General features: G+C 47.1%; 1 non-coding gene across 1 annotated transcript; it reads right to left on the bottom strand.

Moving 5' to 3' along the window:
- Nucleotides 1-6,495: 6,495 nt before the first annotated feature.
- TRNAD-GUC (transfer RNA aspartic acid (anticodon GUC)) lies at nucleotides 6,496-6,567 on the bottom strand. Its single transcript has one exon. It is a non-coding gene; the product is annotated as a tRNA-Asp (tRNA).
- Nucleotides 6,568-16,264: the final 9,697 nt, after the last annotated feature.

The following is a 16,264-nucleotide window of genomic DNA, read 5'->3' as shown; positions in this document are numbered from 1 at the left end:
TTGCTGCCATCCTCTCAGGCTCTCCGACCCCTTTTGCGGCCTCCTCCGTCTCTGCGACATCCATTCGGTGTTTCGTCATGTCCGCCCTCGCTGTTGGTGCAGTAGCCACTGCATACGTTCGTACGCAGTCTTCCTCGGAGTGGCCAAAACGCTTACACTTCGCACACCGCGGAATCGTACATTCCCGGCGCACATGACCGGTCCCGCGGCAGCGCAGGCACTGCAAGGGCCGCCCAGGCACCACAACAAGGGCCAACTCCCCTGCTACTCTTATCTGGTGAGGCAGGTCTTCTATCTTCATCCCAGGCTTCAACTTCAGAAGCACGGTTCTCGTTGTTGAGCCCTTTTCGTGCACGCCCTGGACTCGCCACCGCTCACGGGTCACTTCGGTCACCTCACCGAAAGCCGCAAAAGCAGTACGGATATCCTCATCCGCCACGCCATGCAACATCCAGTGGAGCTGTAGCTTCACCTGTTGGTCCTCCGGGTCAATAACGATACACCGTCGACCTTTCACTTGAAGCTCCTTGAAGGCTAGCAGCCGCTTGGTTGCTTCCGTGCTGTTCAAAGTCACCGCCCAGACATGGTTTATTTGGTAAGCCCCCAAGGCCACCACGTCTGGGAGCGTACCAATCTTGGCCAGGGCGTCCCGGAAATCTTCAACCCTGAAGGGTCGCACTCGTACGTCGCCGTGCAAAAAAAATGTGTTGAAAACAACACGTCCGGTGGGCAGATGCGGCAAAATGATCTGGTATTCCTTATCGTCGTTTTCGTCAAGCCTGTTACCGCGGCCAGCCTGGGCCGCAATCGCCGCTCCGCCGGAGCTCATCATTCTGCGTCCGTACACGCCGGTGGTGGGAAATAGAAATGGCCACTATACTGTCACGTAGTGGTGACGAGGTCGACGACACAAATGAAGGGTCGATGATTGCACTAAAAAAACTCTTTATTTGTGCTGACTTGCGCCCGCAAAAGAACTTAGCAACTCGGCGGCGGGGATAGAAACAAACGTGCTCGTCGATCGTCGAAGAAAGAATGCCCGTCACACTCGGCAACGCTCAATTTAAAGGCTGCACAGAACAATCTAGATAACGTCGCAAACAGCTACCAGCACGGGCTGGAACATTGTGGAAAGACACCCAAGTGGCCGGAACCTTCAAGACAGATCTCGGTGCATCTTGCGCTACAACAAAACTGATAAAGGTGCGACTCCCGACATCGAGCATTAACAAACAAAGATTACGGAACTGATACGCGGTCCAGAATCAGAGTGATAAGCCTGTATGCCGGTGGCTGTTAAAAAACAACAAATACTGTTTTGAAAGTTTCGCGGCAATACTAACGAGGAGAATTGCTAGAAAGCCGTTTCCGCTCTTCTCAATACGTGAGGAGAAAATCACGCATTAATGTGCGTCATTGCAGTAAGCGTAAAACTAACAAGGAACGATTCACTCATAGCGTATGCGCACTGAGATTTGTGACAAAAGAAAAAAATCTACTCCCCGTCGGGAAATCGAACCCCGGTCTCCCGCGTGACAGGCGGGGATACTGGCCACTATACCAACGAGGAGTTTTTTTTCTTTATTGCCTGCTTTGACAAATACACTGCAAATATATACAGATAAAACACGGTGACCATGCCGTGGTCAGCGTGAATGCTTAAAACTTCTTAAAATCAACAAGTTCATCTAGGACGCCAATCCAGTCTGGAGGTTCTGGCAATGTACGGTAAACATCTCGTAAGTACATAGTGCTTTCAATGAAATTCTCCCTGACTGGACGGACGCTTACATCGGCGTGCCTAACAGCCATCCTTGTTCGCAATATGCTGTGGAGTCCCAGAACCATGATCAGGTCATAAGGAATGTCTCCATCGTTTTCAATTGGTAGAAAACGGATTCTGAATGGTGTTATTGGTAGGTCTTTCTTTAGAGTCCTTTGCAAGATGTCCCAGTAGAAGACTGGATCCCAGCAATCAGTAAATACATGATCTATTGTTTCTGGTTTCTTGCATAATATACAGTTTGTTGTCCATGGAACGAATATTCCCTTTTCCTCTAACCAAGTCTTAACTGGGAGCGTGCCTGTATGAAGTTTAAAGAAGAAGGTTTTAATGCTGGGCTTAATATTCATCTTTTTAACTCTCTATAAAACATCATTTCCTGGGCCTCCACAGTATATTGTTCGGTACCTGGGTGTTGGCAACATTGTATCCAGTAGGTCTCTGTACAGTTTTTTTCTTTGCACTGAACTTAAGTGCTCAAGGGAAAATCGAGCCTTTAAGATTTGGAATGCAAGTACAACTTCTCGCCAAAACCCTGTTACTGCGCGTCCACCGTCATTGCATGATGAAACAATAAATTCAGGTAAGGCATTGCCTAAGTGCACTTGCATTACTGTGCGCAAAAAAGAGTCTTTCTGGTCCCGCAGAAAAATAAATCGCGACACGATTTGTCTTAGAAACAGGTGAGACAGGCCTAATCCACCATTACAAACAGAATGAAACAAATTCGTCCTACTAGTACGTTCCCAACTTGCCCCCCAAATGAAAACCGCGAACACTCTGTGAATTCTTTGGAGATTTGTGCGTTTCATGAAAAAAAGTTGGAGTACGAACCACACCTTGGATATCAAGAAAATACTGCAAACAGTCGCGCGGGCAAACATGGAAAAATTACGGCCTTGCCAGCCTTGCGTCTTTTCCCTGACCCTTTCTGTCTCTTGAAGCCAGTACTGTTCGCTATCTTGATAGCTGTCAAGTGGCATACCCAGATACTTCGTAGGCAACGATGTCCATCGCATGTTTTCAAACGTTTCCGGTCTTTCGTTCCAATTACCATGCCAAAAGCCAGCCGATTTTTCCAAGTTAATCTCACAGCCAGTTGCGGTGCAAAAACCGCCAGCAACATCGACTGCCTCACTTACGCTTCGTCAGTTCACACAGAAAATGGCTATATCATCCGCGTACGCAAGTACTTTCACTTCGGATGCTTGTAGCTTGAATCCACGGATTCTTTCATTATTAATCAGGCTTAAACAAAAGGGCTCTAGATACAAGGCAAATCGAAGAGGGGACAATGGACATCCTTGCCTCACTGACGATCGCACGGCTATTGCGTCAGTAAGACTTTTGTTTACAATAATACGGGTAGAGAACCCAGCGTATGCCATTTTGACTCCATCTACGATAACACTTCCTATATTTACATGCTCTAAAATGGTGAAAAGGACGTCATGTGAAACGTTATCAAATGCTTTTGACAAGTCAAGCAGTATCATTGCTACATGTCTTCCGTCTGCATCGCAACACTCTAAAACGCATCTTGCTGTGTGTACATTCGTACAGATAGTGCGGCCCTTAATGCCGCACGTTTGGTGAGGACTTACCAACTGATTAATTACACCTTGCACCCTCCTTGCCAACACTTTCATAAACAATTTATAATCCACATTTGTGAGGCTTATAGCCCACCGATAGAAGTTTGACTGCATCATCTGATTTAGGAATTAAGACAATATGTGAAGCTTTGAAAGATGGCGGCATTTGTTTAACATGGTATGCTTCCTTTATTACACAGTACAATGCCGTGCTGGCTTCTGATTTGAATTTCTTGTAAAAAGCAGCCCCTAATCCGTCAGGACCGGGTGATTTTCCAGCGCTTATTTCTTCTATAGACTGCTCAACTTCAAGTACACTGATTGGTTGCTCAAGCCTGGCTTTAACTTCATCCTCCAGCCTGGGCATGGTCTGCAAAAACTGACTTTCGAATTGTTCTTTCCTTTGCTTAGCCCGCCCAAGTAGCTCACTATAGTACTCTACAAACGCTTCTTTGATAACCTCGCATTCTGTTGCAACTTCGTTACGGTAAAGTATCTTATGAATTTTGTTTTTTTCCGCGTATCTTTTCTCGTCACCGAGTGAGCGCTTGTTCGGTGTCTCGCCAACCCATAATCGCTCTGCTCGTGCTCGTACAATAGCTCCCCTATATCTTTCTTCATCGATAAGCTCGAGCTTATTCTTAACTTCTTTTATCTGCTTCGACCACAATCCAGGCGTCCCGCTATCTAGGTTCAGAAACAAGTTGAGTTGACGGTGCAGATCTTTCTCGTTCTCTTTACTGACATGTCGTAAAATGGTTGCTCTTTCTATTGCTTTCATTTTTATATTGTTCTTAAAATTTTCCCACTCACTCATCCAGTCCCCTGATTTGGTCGCAAACAGTGCGTTGAACATTTCCTTTACTTCTTCACATAGCTCTCATCATCCAAAAGTTTAGAATTAAATTTCCAAAGCTCCCAGTTAAATTTAGATTTATTTTCCTTTGCTCCTATGCAAAAAAACTACTAGGCTGTGATCTGTAAAAGACACGTGCTTAACTTCATAACTTCGGCACAGAGGCGCGAGTTCTAGGGAATGTATGCATGATCTAGCTTCGCATGGCTTTCTCTTTGAAAATGGGTGTATTGGCGTTGTCCACTAGGTGATAAAAGCCAACCAATATCTTCTAGATGACACTCTGTGGTTAGCGTCCTTAATAAGTGTGCGCTAGGGTCCTTCACAGGCTGAAGTTTTACGCGATCTTCAGGCATACATACACAATTGAAGTCACCCACCATAACAACATATCTTTCACCCTTTAAATGCTGTTCGAGCTGCTCGAAGAACAACCTACGCTCCCCTTCCTTATTAGGTGTATAGACGCATATCATACGCCATTTCAAATTAGAGAAGGAAAAGTCAACAACAATCAGGCGTCCGGAAGCGCACACAGTGACTGCTTCCTCGACAATGCCCATACTGTTGCGAATAAAAATAACACACCCTGCCGAATTGCCAACAGCATGACACACACATACATTGTACCTATCTCTGAATGGTTGCACCATGCGGTCCGTTTGTTCTTCGCTTTCTACCTTCGTTTCTTGTATAGCGACCAAGTCCAATTCGTTTTCAAGAAATAGCCGACTAACTTGATATTGCCGCCGCCTCGCTGCCATTCCGCGAACGTTTAAGGTGGCTACACGTAACGCAGACTGGAGGTTTACTGCCATTAAATTGCAAAACAAAAGGTAGGTCGCCATGGCATGACGGCTTTGGGGGGCGGTCCCTCGTTTTTAGTGTAGTCAAGGCCGTCTCCTGCTCCCACGCTGTCCCCGTGCGTTCTCTTTGTGTTCACAGTTAATTCCATCGGCTCTCGCTGACTTCCATTGCCTGCGGCTGACGCTGCTCTTCGGTCACTACAGGACTCAGCCTTCGTTACTCCAGGTGGCTGCACGCCATCATGGGTGCGTTCGTCTCGCTGGCCCTCCAACAAGGTGCTCTCGGAGCACCCTCTGAAGGCGTCTTTACATGTGCAGCAAGTGACTCGCTTTTCGTGTCACGGCTTGCGGCCTGCGTGGAGCCTTCAGAATTTTCGGAAGACGCGTTAGGGCAACGCATAGACAATTCCAGCCTCCCTTTAAGTGCTTCCTCGGCGTCGGCTTCATCCATAATGAGATCTGAAGCTTCCTCTTGTTGCAGTGGTCCAGTAACACTCGCGTAAGTGTTAACGCACATGTCCTCCCGATGACCAAAGCGCCTGCATCGGGCGCAACGAGCAACACGACACTCGCGTCTAAGGTGCCCCGCAGTCCGGCACCGGAGACAAAGCGGAGCTCTGCCCGGCACTACAACCAGAGCTAACTCGCCTGCTACGCGGAGCTGGTGCGGGAGGTCGTCCACCGAAACACCGGATTTCAGCTTGAGCGCAATTACTCTTGTCGTTGATGCTTTGTCCGCAACGCCACTTACACGCCACTTTTCCTTCGAAATGTCCGTTACCTTCCCAAAAGGTGCCAGGGCAGATCGCACGTCGTCGTCATGAACACCGTAGACAAGCCAGTGCAACTTCAGCCTCACGTCCTGGTTCATTGGATCGATGATGACGCATCGTCGTTCCTTCACCTTGAAATCACGCAAGGCCAACATTTTCTTCATCCCGTCTCCGCTCTTGAATGTAAGCGCCCAGACGTGATTCATCTGGTACGCCCCCAAGGCAATAACCTCGGGGAGCATATCCAGACTATCCAACGCATCGCGGAAGTCTTCCACGCGATACGGCCGACATCTCACATCAGCATGCAGAAAAACAGTATTTAAAACATTCCGACCTGATGGCAGCTGAGGCAAAATGACTTGATAATCCTGGTCCGGTAAGTCAGCAATCCTGTTTCCGCGACCCAGCTGGGCCGCTGTTACCGCTCCTTCGGAGCACATGATGGCACGTCCGTTCGCCTCAGCGTCCGGAAGTAGAATCCCCACCACGGAAACGGGGGATATCGGCTATGCACTATACTAACGAGGAGAATTGCTAGAGAAGCAGTTTCCGCTCTTCTCAATACGTGAGGAGAAAATCACGCATTAATGTGCGTCATTGCATTAACCGTAAAACTAACAAGGAACGATTCACTCATAGCGTATGCGCACTGAGATTTGTGACAAAAGAAAAGAACCTACTCCCCGTCGGGGAATCGAACCCCGGTCTCCCGCGTGACAGGCGGGGATACTGGCCACTATACTAACGAGGATTTTTTTTCTTTATTACCTACTTGACAACTACAAAGAACGATGAAAAGTCGCATGAAATTAAAAACACAAGTCACTTTCTGACAGTTTTTTTGTGATAGAGTGGATGAAGTGACATGAGCTTGTCCAAGACTGACAGCCATTTCAGGAGTTCATATTGCCCTCCGAAAACATCACGCGTGTACATTGCACTTTCAACAAAATACCGATATGCTGGGTGTACGACAACATGCTCATGGCGAACATCCATCCGCGTTCTCCATATGCTGTGCATACACAAGACCATTAATAAATCACTAGGCACTTCTCCTGGCTGGGCGCATGGAAGGTAGCGTATGCCAAACGGCGTTATTGGCAAGTCCTTTTTAATAGTACGCTGTAGCCCGTCCCACAAAAAAACCGCATCGTGACAATCAAGGAAAATATGCTCTATGAATTCCAGTTTTTTGCAAATTAAACAGTTAGCCGACCAAGGCACAAAAAGCCCTTTGCTTTCCAGCCATGGCTTCACCGGAAGAGTGCCGGTATGCAACTGAAAAAAAAAAAGATTAAGCGGACGATCTGATGGCCATTCTTTTCACTCTCTTCAACACGTCCCGCTCCGGACCTAAAGCATATACAGCGCGATAAAGAGGCACAGGTAAAAAGGTTTCCAATAAATCTTTGTAAAGCCGTTTTCGCGTAACAGTACACATATACTCATTTGAAAATCTCGCCTTCACTATTTGGAAAGACGCGACAACTTCGGGAAGAAAAGCACTTAGAGCCATTGTCCCTGTAGACATAGTCGAAACTACATATTCCGGCAGTGAATCACGCAATCGCACTTGGATTACCGTTCTAAGAAAAACATCGCTTTGTTCGCGCAAAAAAAAAAGAACCTGGTTACAATCGGCTTTAAGTATAAATGTGACAATCGCAGTCCACCATTATGCACCGTATGAAACAGATTGCATCGACTAGTACGCTCCCATGTTGAAGCCCACACAAAAGTGGCAAATACCCTATGCAGTTTTTGAACAGAGATTCTTGACATAGATAACACTTGCAGCATGTAAAAAATTTTTGCAACTAGGAACATATTGCAAACGGTAGCTATTGCGAACATAGAAAAGTTATGTCCTTCCCATTTGTTTGTTTGAGTTTTCACTTGCTCAACTTCACCGGCCCAACATTCCTTGCTTTCACGGTAGTGCTGTAGTGGCACACCAAGGCAATTTCCTGGCGTTATTGTCCATTGCATACTGGAGAACAGTTCAGGCGCGTATTGCCAGTTTCCATGCCAAAATCCTAAACACTTTGCCCAACTAATTTCACTTCCACTTGCAGTGCAAAAAGCAGTGGCTTCTTTTACAACTTCTTGCACGCTCTCATGGTCAGTACAAAAAACCGCAATATCGTCCGCGTATGCCAAAACCCGTACTTCACTTTGAAAAAATCTATAACCACGTATGTTTGACCTTGTAAGCAATCTTAAACAGAAAGGCTCCAGATAAAGCGCAAACAAAAGGGGAGACAGAGGACAGCCCTGCCTAACTGACGACTGAACAGGTATACGATCGGTTAAATGCTTATTCATGACCAGTCTCGCTGAACAGCACTCGTAAACCATTTTCACGCCATTTGTAAACACGGAACCAGCATTGACATACTCTAAAACAGAGAACAAAATTTTATGTACTACTTTATCAAATGCTTTGTGGAGGTCTAATTGCATCATGGCTACGTGGTCATGCATCGCGTCACAACATTCGAGAACACTCCTTGCTGCGTGTATATTAGTAAAAATTGTCCTTCCTTTTATACCGCATGTCTGATGTGGTCCTGCAAGAGAAGTAATTACACGTTGGAGTCGTCGCCCTAATACTTTCATATAAATTTTATAGTCAGCATTCGTTAGACTTATAGGACGGTAAGACGCTACAGATTGAAGCTTAACTGGGTCATCTGTTTTCGGGATTAGTACAACGTGTGACATTCGAAAAGACGGATGAGGTACGTTCTTTTCGTACCATTTACTAATAACTCTTTCCAGTAAAACAGCCATTTCAGTTGGAAAGGCCTTGTATATGGCAGCATTAAGACCATCTGGTGTGACTTATTGGAATTTAATTCCCCGATAATGGCCTCAATTTCCTCGTAAGTAATACTTGCTTCAAGTGTCAGCGCAACTTCGTCTTCCACTCTTGGCATCTGGGACAGAAAGTCTTTTCTGAAGCGTTCAATGTCCGGTGTTTTCAGGCTAAACAATTACCTGTAAAATTCTACAAACGCCCGTTCAATCGTTTTCTTTTCCGAGGTAACTACATGATAGCAGATTTCTTTTATCTCTTTTGACACTGCGTACCTTTTTTCATCACTAAGTGCTTTTTTCGTGGGCGTCTCTCCGAGCCACAATTTTTCGCTGCGTGCCCTTATCACCGCACCGCGATTCTTCTCTTCGGCTATCACCTCAAGTTTGGTTTTTATCTTTTTTATATCTTGGGCGAACAAGCCAGGCTTAACGCTCTCCATGCTAAGCATGTAATCAAGTGTGCTACGAATTTCTTTTTCTTGTTCTCTTTCTTTACGCCGGAGAGTGCATGCTCGGTCAATAGCAGCTATTTTTATATCGCACTTAAACTGCTCCCATGCTTGTATAAAATTAGAGTCATTTTGTTACATATGCGTAATATATTCTTTCACTTTAGTGGTAAACTCTTCATCCAGCAGCAGTTTTTCATTAAATTTCCATAGTTCCCAATTGAACTTTGTTGTCTTACTTTTCATGCCTAGAGTAATCATTACGAGGGAGTGGTCACTAAAGCTCATGGGAAGTTTTTGATATTCCGAACACAAGGGCACACAATCTATGGGAACATATATTCGGTCCAACCTTGCATGACAGCTACCTTGAAAGTGCGTGAACTTTGCTTGGCCTTCATGCGTCAGTATACAGCCAGCATCTTCAAGCTCTGCCTCATTAACAAGGTCAATAAGTAACTCTGCACTCTTGTCACGAAGGACACGATCTGTTGTTCTATCTTCCGGTCTGCAGACAGAGTTGAAGTCTCCAAGCAGGAGAACACACTTCTCATGTATTAGGAAGGATTTCATATAGTGAAAGAACTCTTCGCGCTCAAACGTTCTAGTCGGCGCATAAACGCAGATCACTCTCCAGTCCAATCCAGAAAAACTGAAATCGCATATCAAAAGCCGACCACTCTCACACGAGAACACAGACTGTACACACTCTATGCAATTTCGAATGAAAATGACACATCCCCCCGAACTTCCAACCGCATGACAAACGCAAACACTATAACTAGAACGATATATTTCAGCCATTTTATCTGTTTGTTGTTCGCTTTCTATCTTGCTCTCTTGAACTGCTAGCACATCAATTTCATTTTCCAGCAGAAGGAGGTTCAGCTGCTGTTGTCTCCGACGCGTTGACAGCCCTCTCACATTTAGCGTGGCTACGCGCAAGCTAGTGGATAAATTGGTCGCCATCTCAAGAAATTATAAATCGCGAAACATTTCACTCGCATCTCTTCTGCAGAAAGACAGCATTGCGGTGTAACTGTTGCATGGGATGACCATTCTTCCGTTTTGACGAGTCTGTCCGTCGTTCCAAGCGCTGCTCCCGATCATGGACCGGGCTTGTGACGTCTCGACCGAAAAGGGTACCCCCGCTATGGCGGAGGCACAGGTGACACAGTTCTCCGGTCTGGAGGCACGTTTGGCCTTGTCTTGAAGGCCGACCGGCGAAGGGGGGCCGCCTTCAGTGGAGGCTTTCCGTTTTCCGCTCCTGCTTGCGTTGATCCCTCGTTGACACTGTCTTCATGCACACGCTTCACAGGCAAGGTAGAAGCAGCTGGCATCTCAGCTTCAGTGTCTCCCTGTTCCTCGCTGTGTTGTGTAGTCGAAGCTGGGTTTGCAGCACTGGCATTGCTGCCGTCTTCTTTCGTGGGTGTCTCGGTCTCAGTATAATTTGACAACGGGACTATCAAATCTGATTCGCGGTGTTTTTTCAGTGCAGGGGTCTTCTCAGAGGATGGTTTTTTCTGCTCTGCATCCTCAGTGATTCCACTGCTAGCTTCCTCGGCGTCCACTGCGTCCATCAAGGGCTCGCCTGCCACTTCACTCGGCACGGGGCCTGCAACGTTGGCATACGTGCGCACACACTGGGACTCGTCATGGCCGTAGCGACGATACAGCCCGCAGCGCGGCACACGACAATCACGACGTATATGTCCTTTCCCCCGGCACCGGAGGCAAAGCGGGGCTCTGCCTGACACGTGGACGAGTGCGACGTCCTCGGCGACCCGAAGCTGATGCGGCAGGTCCTCAATGGTAACGCCCACTTTAGCTTCAGCGTGACCGTTCGAGTCGTTGAAGCCTTGTCGACACACCCTTGAACTTTCCACTTTTCTCTTGATATTTCGGTCACTTTTCCAAAAGCCGCCAACGCCGCTCGCACATCATCGTCGTGCACACCGTGAAGCAGCCAGAAAAGTTTTAACCTGATGCCTTGGTTACAGGGGTCAATGACCACGCATCGGTACTCCTTCACTTCAAAAGCTTCGGCTTGCAAAATCTTCGCTTTCGCCTCTTCCCCTTTAAACGTTACCGCCTACACATGATTCATTTGATATGCCCCGAGGGCAACCACATCCGGCAAAATTGAAAGACGAGCGAGGGAGTCTCGGAAGTGCTCCACCCGGTACGGCCTGGCTTTTATGTCGCCATGCAAAAAAAAACAGTATGCAAAACACTCGAACCTGTAGGCAGATGCGGCAGAACCAGCTCATAATCCTTGGCAGGCCTTTCCGTACTCCTGATACCACGGCCCAGCTGGGCCGCTGAATCAGCTCCTTGGGAGCACATGATAAACACGTCCGTCACGCTCGGTGGCCGGAAGTGGAATCCCCACTGTACTAAGGAGGAGAATTGCTAGAGAAGCAGTTTCCGCTCTTCTCAAGACGTGAGGACAAAATCACGCATTAACGTGCGCCCTTGCAATAAGCGCAAAACTAATAAGGAACGGTTCACTCATAGCGTATGCGCACTAAGTGACAAAAGAAAAAAATCTACTCCCCGTCGGGGAATCGAACCCCGGTCTCCTGCGTGACAGTCGGCGATACTGGCCACTATACTAACGAATTTTTTTTTCTTTATTGCCGTGAAACACAAACCAAAAATACACAGGATAAAACACGTCAACTACACTTGAGCTAACGCGTACGCGGCTAAAATCTTTTCAAGTGCACCAACTCATCAAACAGAGAATGCCATTGTGGCGGATCCTGCTGCATCCTGAAAGTTTCGCGTATATACACAGCACTTTCAATAAAGTTTTCACGCGCAGATCGTGTATCTATATCTGCATGACGCACCTGCATTCGTGTTTTGCATAGAAAGACAGCACCTGCATAGAAAGACAGCATCCCAACACTGTAAGGAAACGTGTTCAATTGTTTCCGGTTTTTTGCACAACAGGCAATTTGTTGTCCATGGGACGAAGATACCTTTTTCATTCAGCCAGGTTTTAACAGGGAGCGTATTGGAGTGAAGTTTGAAAAGGAACGTTTTAGCTGATGGCCTCACGGGCATCTTAACTCTTTTCAAAACGTCCTGCCCTGGGCCTCCACAGTGTAATGCCCGGTAAAAAGGCACCGGCAGCATCACGTCAATGAGATCTTTATACAGTTTTTTTTCTGGGAACATTTGAAAGATAATCAAAAGAAAACCGCACTTCTAGCAACTTGCACGAAAAAAGAACCTCGCGCAGGTAGCCAGTCACAGTACCAGGCATGTTTTCACATGACACAATCCATTCAGGGAGCAGCCTCTGCAATCGCACTTGCATCACAGTTCTTAGAAAGGTATATTTTTGATCACGGAGGAATATAAATCGCGAGACCACCTGACGCAAGAACAGATGTGCAAGGCCAAGCCCGCCCCTTTTAAAGGGCCACTGTCCAGGGAAGGCCCTTTTAAGAAAAGGAGCCCAGTGTTTCGATCAGGTACCGGAGATAGTCTGTGCAAAATTCTACAGCGACACGCGCGCCGCAAAGCATCGAAAATACAATTCAAAGCTCCCTCATGCTCTCCTTTGAGAAGCCAGCTTCACCGCTCCCTGCGCTGGCCCGACGGGCCACGATAATGACGTACGTACCGGGAACGACGTCCATTGGTCCGTCTCGCTGACTGACGGGAGAAGGATGGGTGTCTACCGCTCGCAGCGCGCTTTTCCCTCGCCACGGCCAGACTGAATCCAGCAGCGCGCGCTCCCTCGACCGTTTTTTTTTTTTCGCGCTCACGGAGAGCCACGCCCCACCTCCAGCCAAACGCGGAGGAGGAAGGGGAATTTGTATTGCGGAGGCTAGACGACCTCGGGCAGGAGAGTGAAAAACCTTTGCGAGGGAACGGAAGGAGAGAGGCAGGATAGAATCGGGTGATTGCGGTGGCTGTAACTGCGTTATTAGTTACTCTTTTCAAAAACATTTTGCGGCCTTGCGTTCCAGGGGCGAAGTCTCACAGTCACCGGGGAAGAAAATATTTTCGACCGGAGGGTGGACAGTGGGCCTTTAACAGAAATAAACAAATTCGTCCGGGAGGATTTTTCCCATGTGGATGCCCAAATAAAAACAGCAAAAACGCGGTGCATTTTCTGAATTGAGGTTCGTGAGATACACAACACATTTATGAGGTACCACAGCCTCGAAATAAGAAAAACATTGCAAATAGAAGCGCGCGAAAACATTGACAGTTGCCTTCCTTGCCACGCATCCGCTTTTTCTTTCACTTTGGATGTTTCTTCCACCCAGTGCACGTTGGGATCTTGATAACATTCTAAAGGCACGCCTAGATATCGTGTTGGGAGAGCAGACCATCGCAGCTTACAGAAGAAATCAGGTGTCATGTCCCAATCACCGTGCCAAAACCCAGAGCTTTTCTCCCAAGTGATCTTGCATCCGGTTTGATCACAAAATGTTTGGACGACACCAGTGATTTCACAGATGCTCTTTCTAGTTGCACAAAAGACTGCAATGTCATCAGCGTATGCTAGCATTTTCACGTGTGCTGATTGCAGCTTGAATCCTAAAATGCGATCGCTATCAATGATAGCCAAGCAAAGTGGCTCTAAATACAGTGCAAAAAGCAGGGGTGAGAGCGGGCAGCCCTGCCTTACTGATGACCGTACTGCGATGCTGTCAGTCAGTTCACCATTCACAATAATACGGGTCGTGCAGTTCGCATAAGCCATTTTAACACCATCCACTATGACGTCACCAAGGTTAGAATGCTCCAAAATGGAAAAAAAAATTTCGTGAGAAACACGGTCAAAGGCTTTCGCCAAATCTAACTGCATCATGGCTATCTGACCCACGAGTGCATCAACACATTCTAGTACGGTTCTTGCGACATGTATATTCGTGGCAATGGATCGACCCTTGATGCCACACGTTTGATGAGGCCCAACCAATGTTTTTATTACGCTTTGCAGTCTTTTTGCTAAAACCTTCATGTACACCTTATAGTCAACATCGGTGAGGCTTATCGGTCGATATGACCCCACCAACTCTCGTTTCTCCGGACCATCTGTCTTGGGTATTAGAACAATGTGCGATGTAGAGAAAGACAATAGAACAGTATTACGTTCATAAGCTTCAGTGATTACACAGAGCATAAACTGAGCCGCATACTGCTGAAAAGTTTTAAAGAATGCGGCGCTTAGACCATACAGCCCAGGGGCCTTCCCAGGTGTCAGGTCATCTATTGCAGATAGTATCTCCTGCAACGTTATCGGTGTTTCTAGGCGCGCTTTACTTTCGTCATCCAGTGCAGGCATCAGTCTTAGAAAATCTGTTCGAAAGCCGCTTACAGTCTCAAGCTTACCGCTAAGCAGTTCTTCGAAGTGCTCTGTTACCGCACGCTGAATATCTTTAGCATCTTCAGTGATATGGCCGGCATATCTTATACTCCTTATTTCTTTCTGGCAGGCGTATCTTTTCTCGTCTGCTAGCGCTCGTTTTGTCGGTACTTCTCCAGCCCAAAGGTTTTCAGCCCTTGCACGTATAACAGCCGCTCTGTATCTTTCACTGTCGATTGTTTCCAACTCACTTTTTATCTCTCGAATTTTACTGGCGAAATGCCCTGCACTGAACTTTCCATGCTCAAAAGAAACTGGAGTTGTTCATTCAGTTCTTTTTCTTTCTCTTTATGCCGCACCTTACTGCCCTTTTCTATAGATTTCAATTTGACCCACTCTTTGAAGCTGTCCCATTCCGCTGCAAAACTTACTGGTCGCATAGCAAGACGATTTTCAAACTCGGTCATAACTTCTATAAGGAACTCTTCATCGGCGAGAAGCTTGGCATTCAGTTTCCATAGGTGCCAGTTAAAGCGCGATATCTTTCCTTTCCTACCAAACACTGCACTCACGAGACAATGATCACAGGAAGACACAGGCTTGACCTCATATGCAGTACATAGGGAAACAAGATCAACCGAGGCATACACCCTGTCCAATCTAGCATGGCTATCTCGCTGAAAGTGCGTGAACTCTGGCTGGTTTCCAGTGGAGAACACACTGCCAACATCCTCAAGGCCATACTCATGCACAAGTGCATTCAACAGGTCAGAGCTTCTGTCTGTTCGAGGTTTACACTTCGCCGCTCGCTCCACAGCTGAGCACACACAGTTGTAGTCACCAAGTACAAGCAAGATTTTGTCAGTCTTCAGCCACAATTAAATAGACTCAACAAACGATTCACGTTCGCATTTTGAATTTTGAGCATACACACACACAACACGCCAGCATAAATTACAGTAGGTAAAATCAATAACCAAAAGCCGACCACTTGGACAGGCAAAAACGGACTCTACGCTTACTACCAGCGTGTTACGTATAAATAAAAGGCATCCACCCGATACACCAACAGAATGGCATACACACACATAAAAGTTTGCTTGAAAAGAAGCCACCATACGGTCAGTGCTTTCTTGGCTCTCAATCTTTGACTCTTGCACAGCTGCTATATCTATATCATTACCCAAAAGGAGGCGACTGAGCTGGCATTGTCGCCTTCTCGCTCCCAGCCCTCTGACATTCAAAGTAGCTACGTGTAACGGCGAATTAAGCTTAAGAGTCATGAATTAGAAAGAGACGCCCGTACCAGCATGGTGCCTACCTTCATGGTTGCTTGGCCTCTGCTTCTGAAGAACAGCGGCGTATGTGTGCATGTAATGTCCTCCCAGCAGAACATCGGGCTGCATTCAAACGAAGTCCAAGCACCGTCTTTCATTTTTTTCCACACACGCCCCTCTTGGTTGCAGAATGTGCCTGACGCTGGTCGGTAGGCAGCCGACCCACAAATCGTTCAGGACACCACAAAACTACGGAGGCGGTTTCCCCGCCTGCCGCGTGTCGGCCGAGAAGTTCGGCTTCGGTCGCAAAGTTGCTCTTCGGATGCCCGCAGTTTTCGGAGGCGGCTCACCACAAGCACCGCCTGGCAGCTGAGTCTCCTCGACGCTTTCCTCGTGCGGATGTTTCGCGGCAATTAAGGCTGCTGTCTCCGGCCCAACCTCCATGGCATCAGTACAGGAAGGCTCAGTACTGAGATGGTCCTCAGCATCAGAAAATTTGATTACGTCTTCTGACGCTTCCTTTGACGAGCTTTCATGGTCCTGGGATGGAACGTTCAAGACATG

This window comes from Amblyomma maculatum, chromosome 5 (genome assembly GCF_055883805.1).
Source record: "Amblyomma maculatum isolate TAMU_Amacu chromosome 5, ASM5588380v1, whole genome shotgun sequence".
NCBI classification, from domain to species: Eukaryota; Metazoa; Arthropoda; class Arachnida; order Ixodida; family Ixodidae; genus Amblyomma; species Amblyomma maculatum.
The sequence above is the reverse complement of the archived record's forward strand: the minus strand, read 5'-3'. Positions and strand labels throughout refer to the sequence as shown.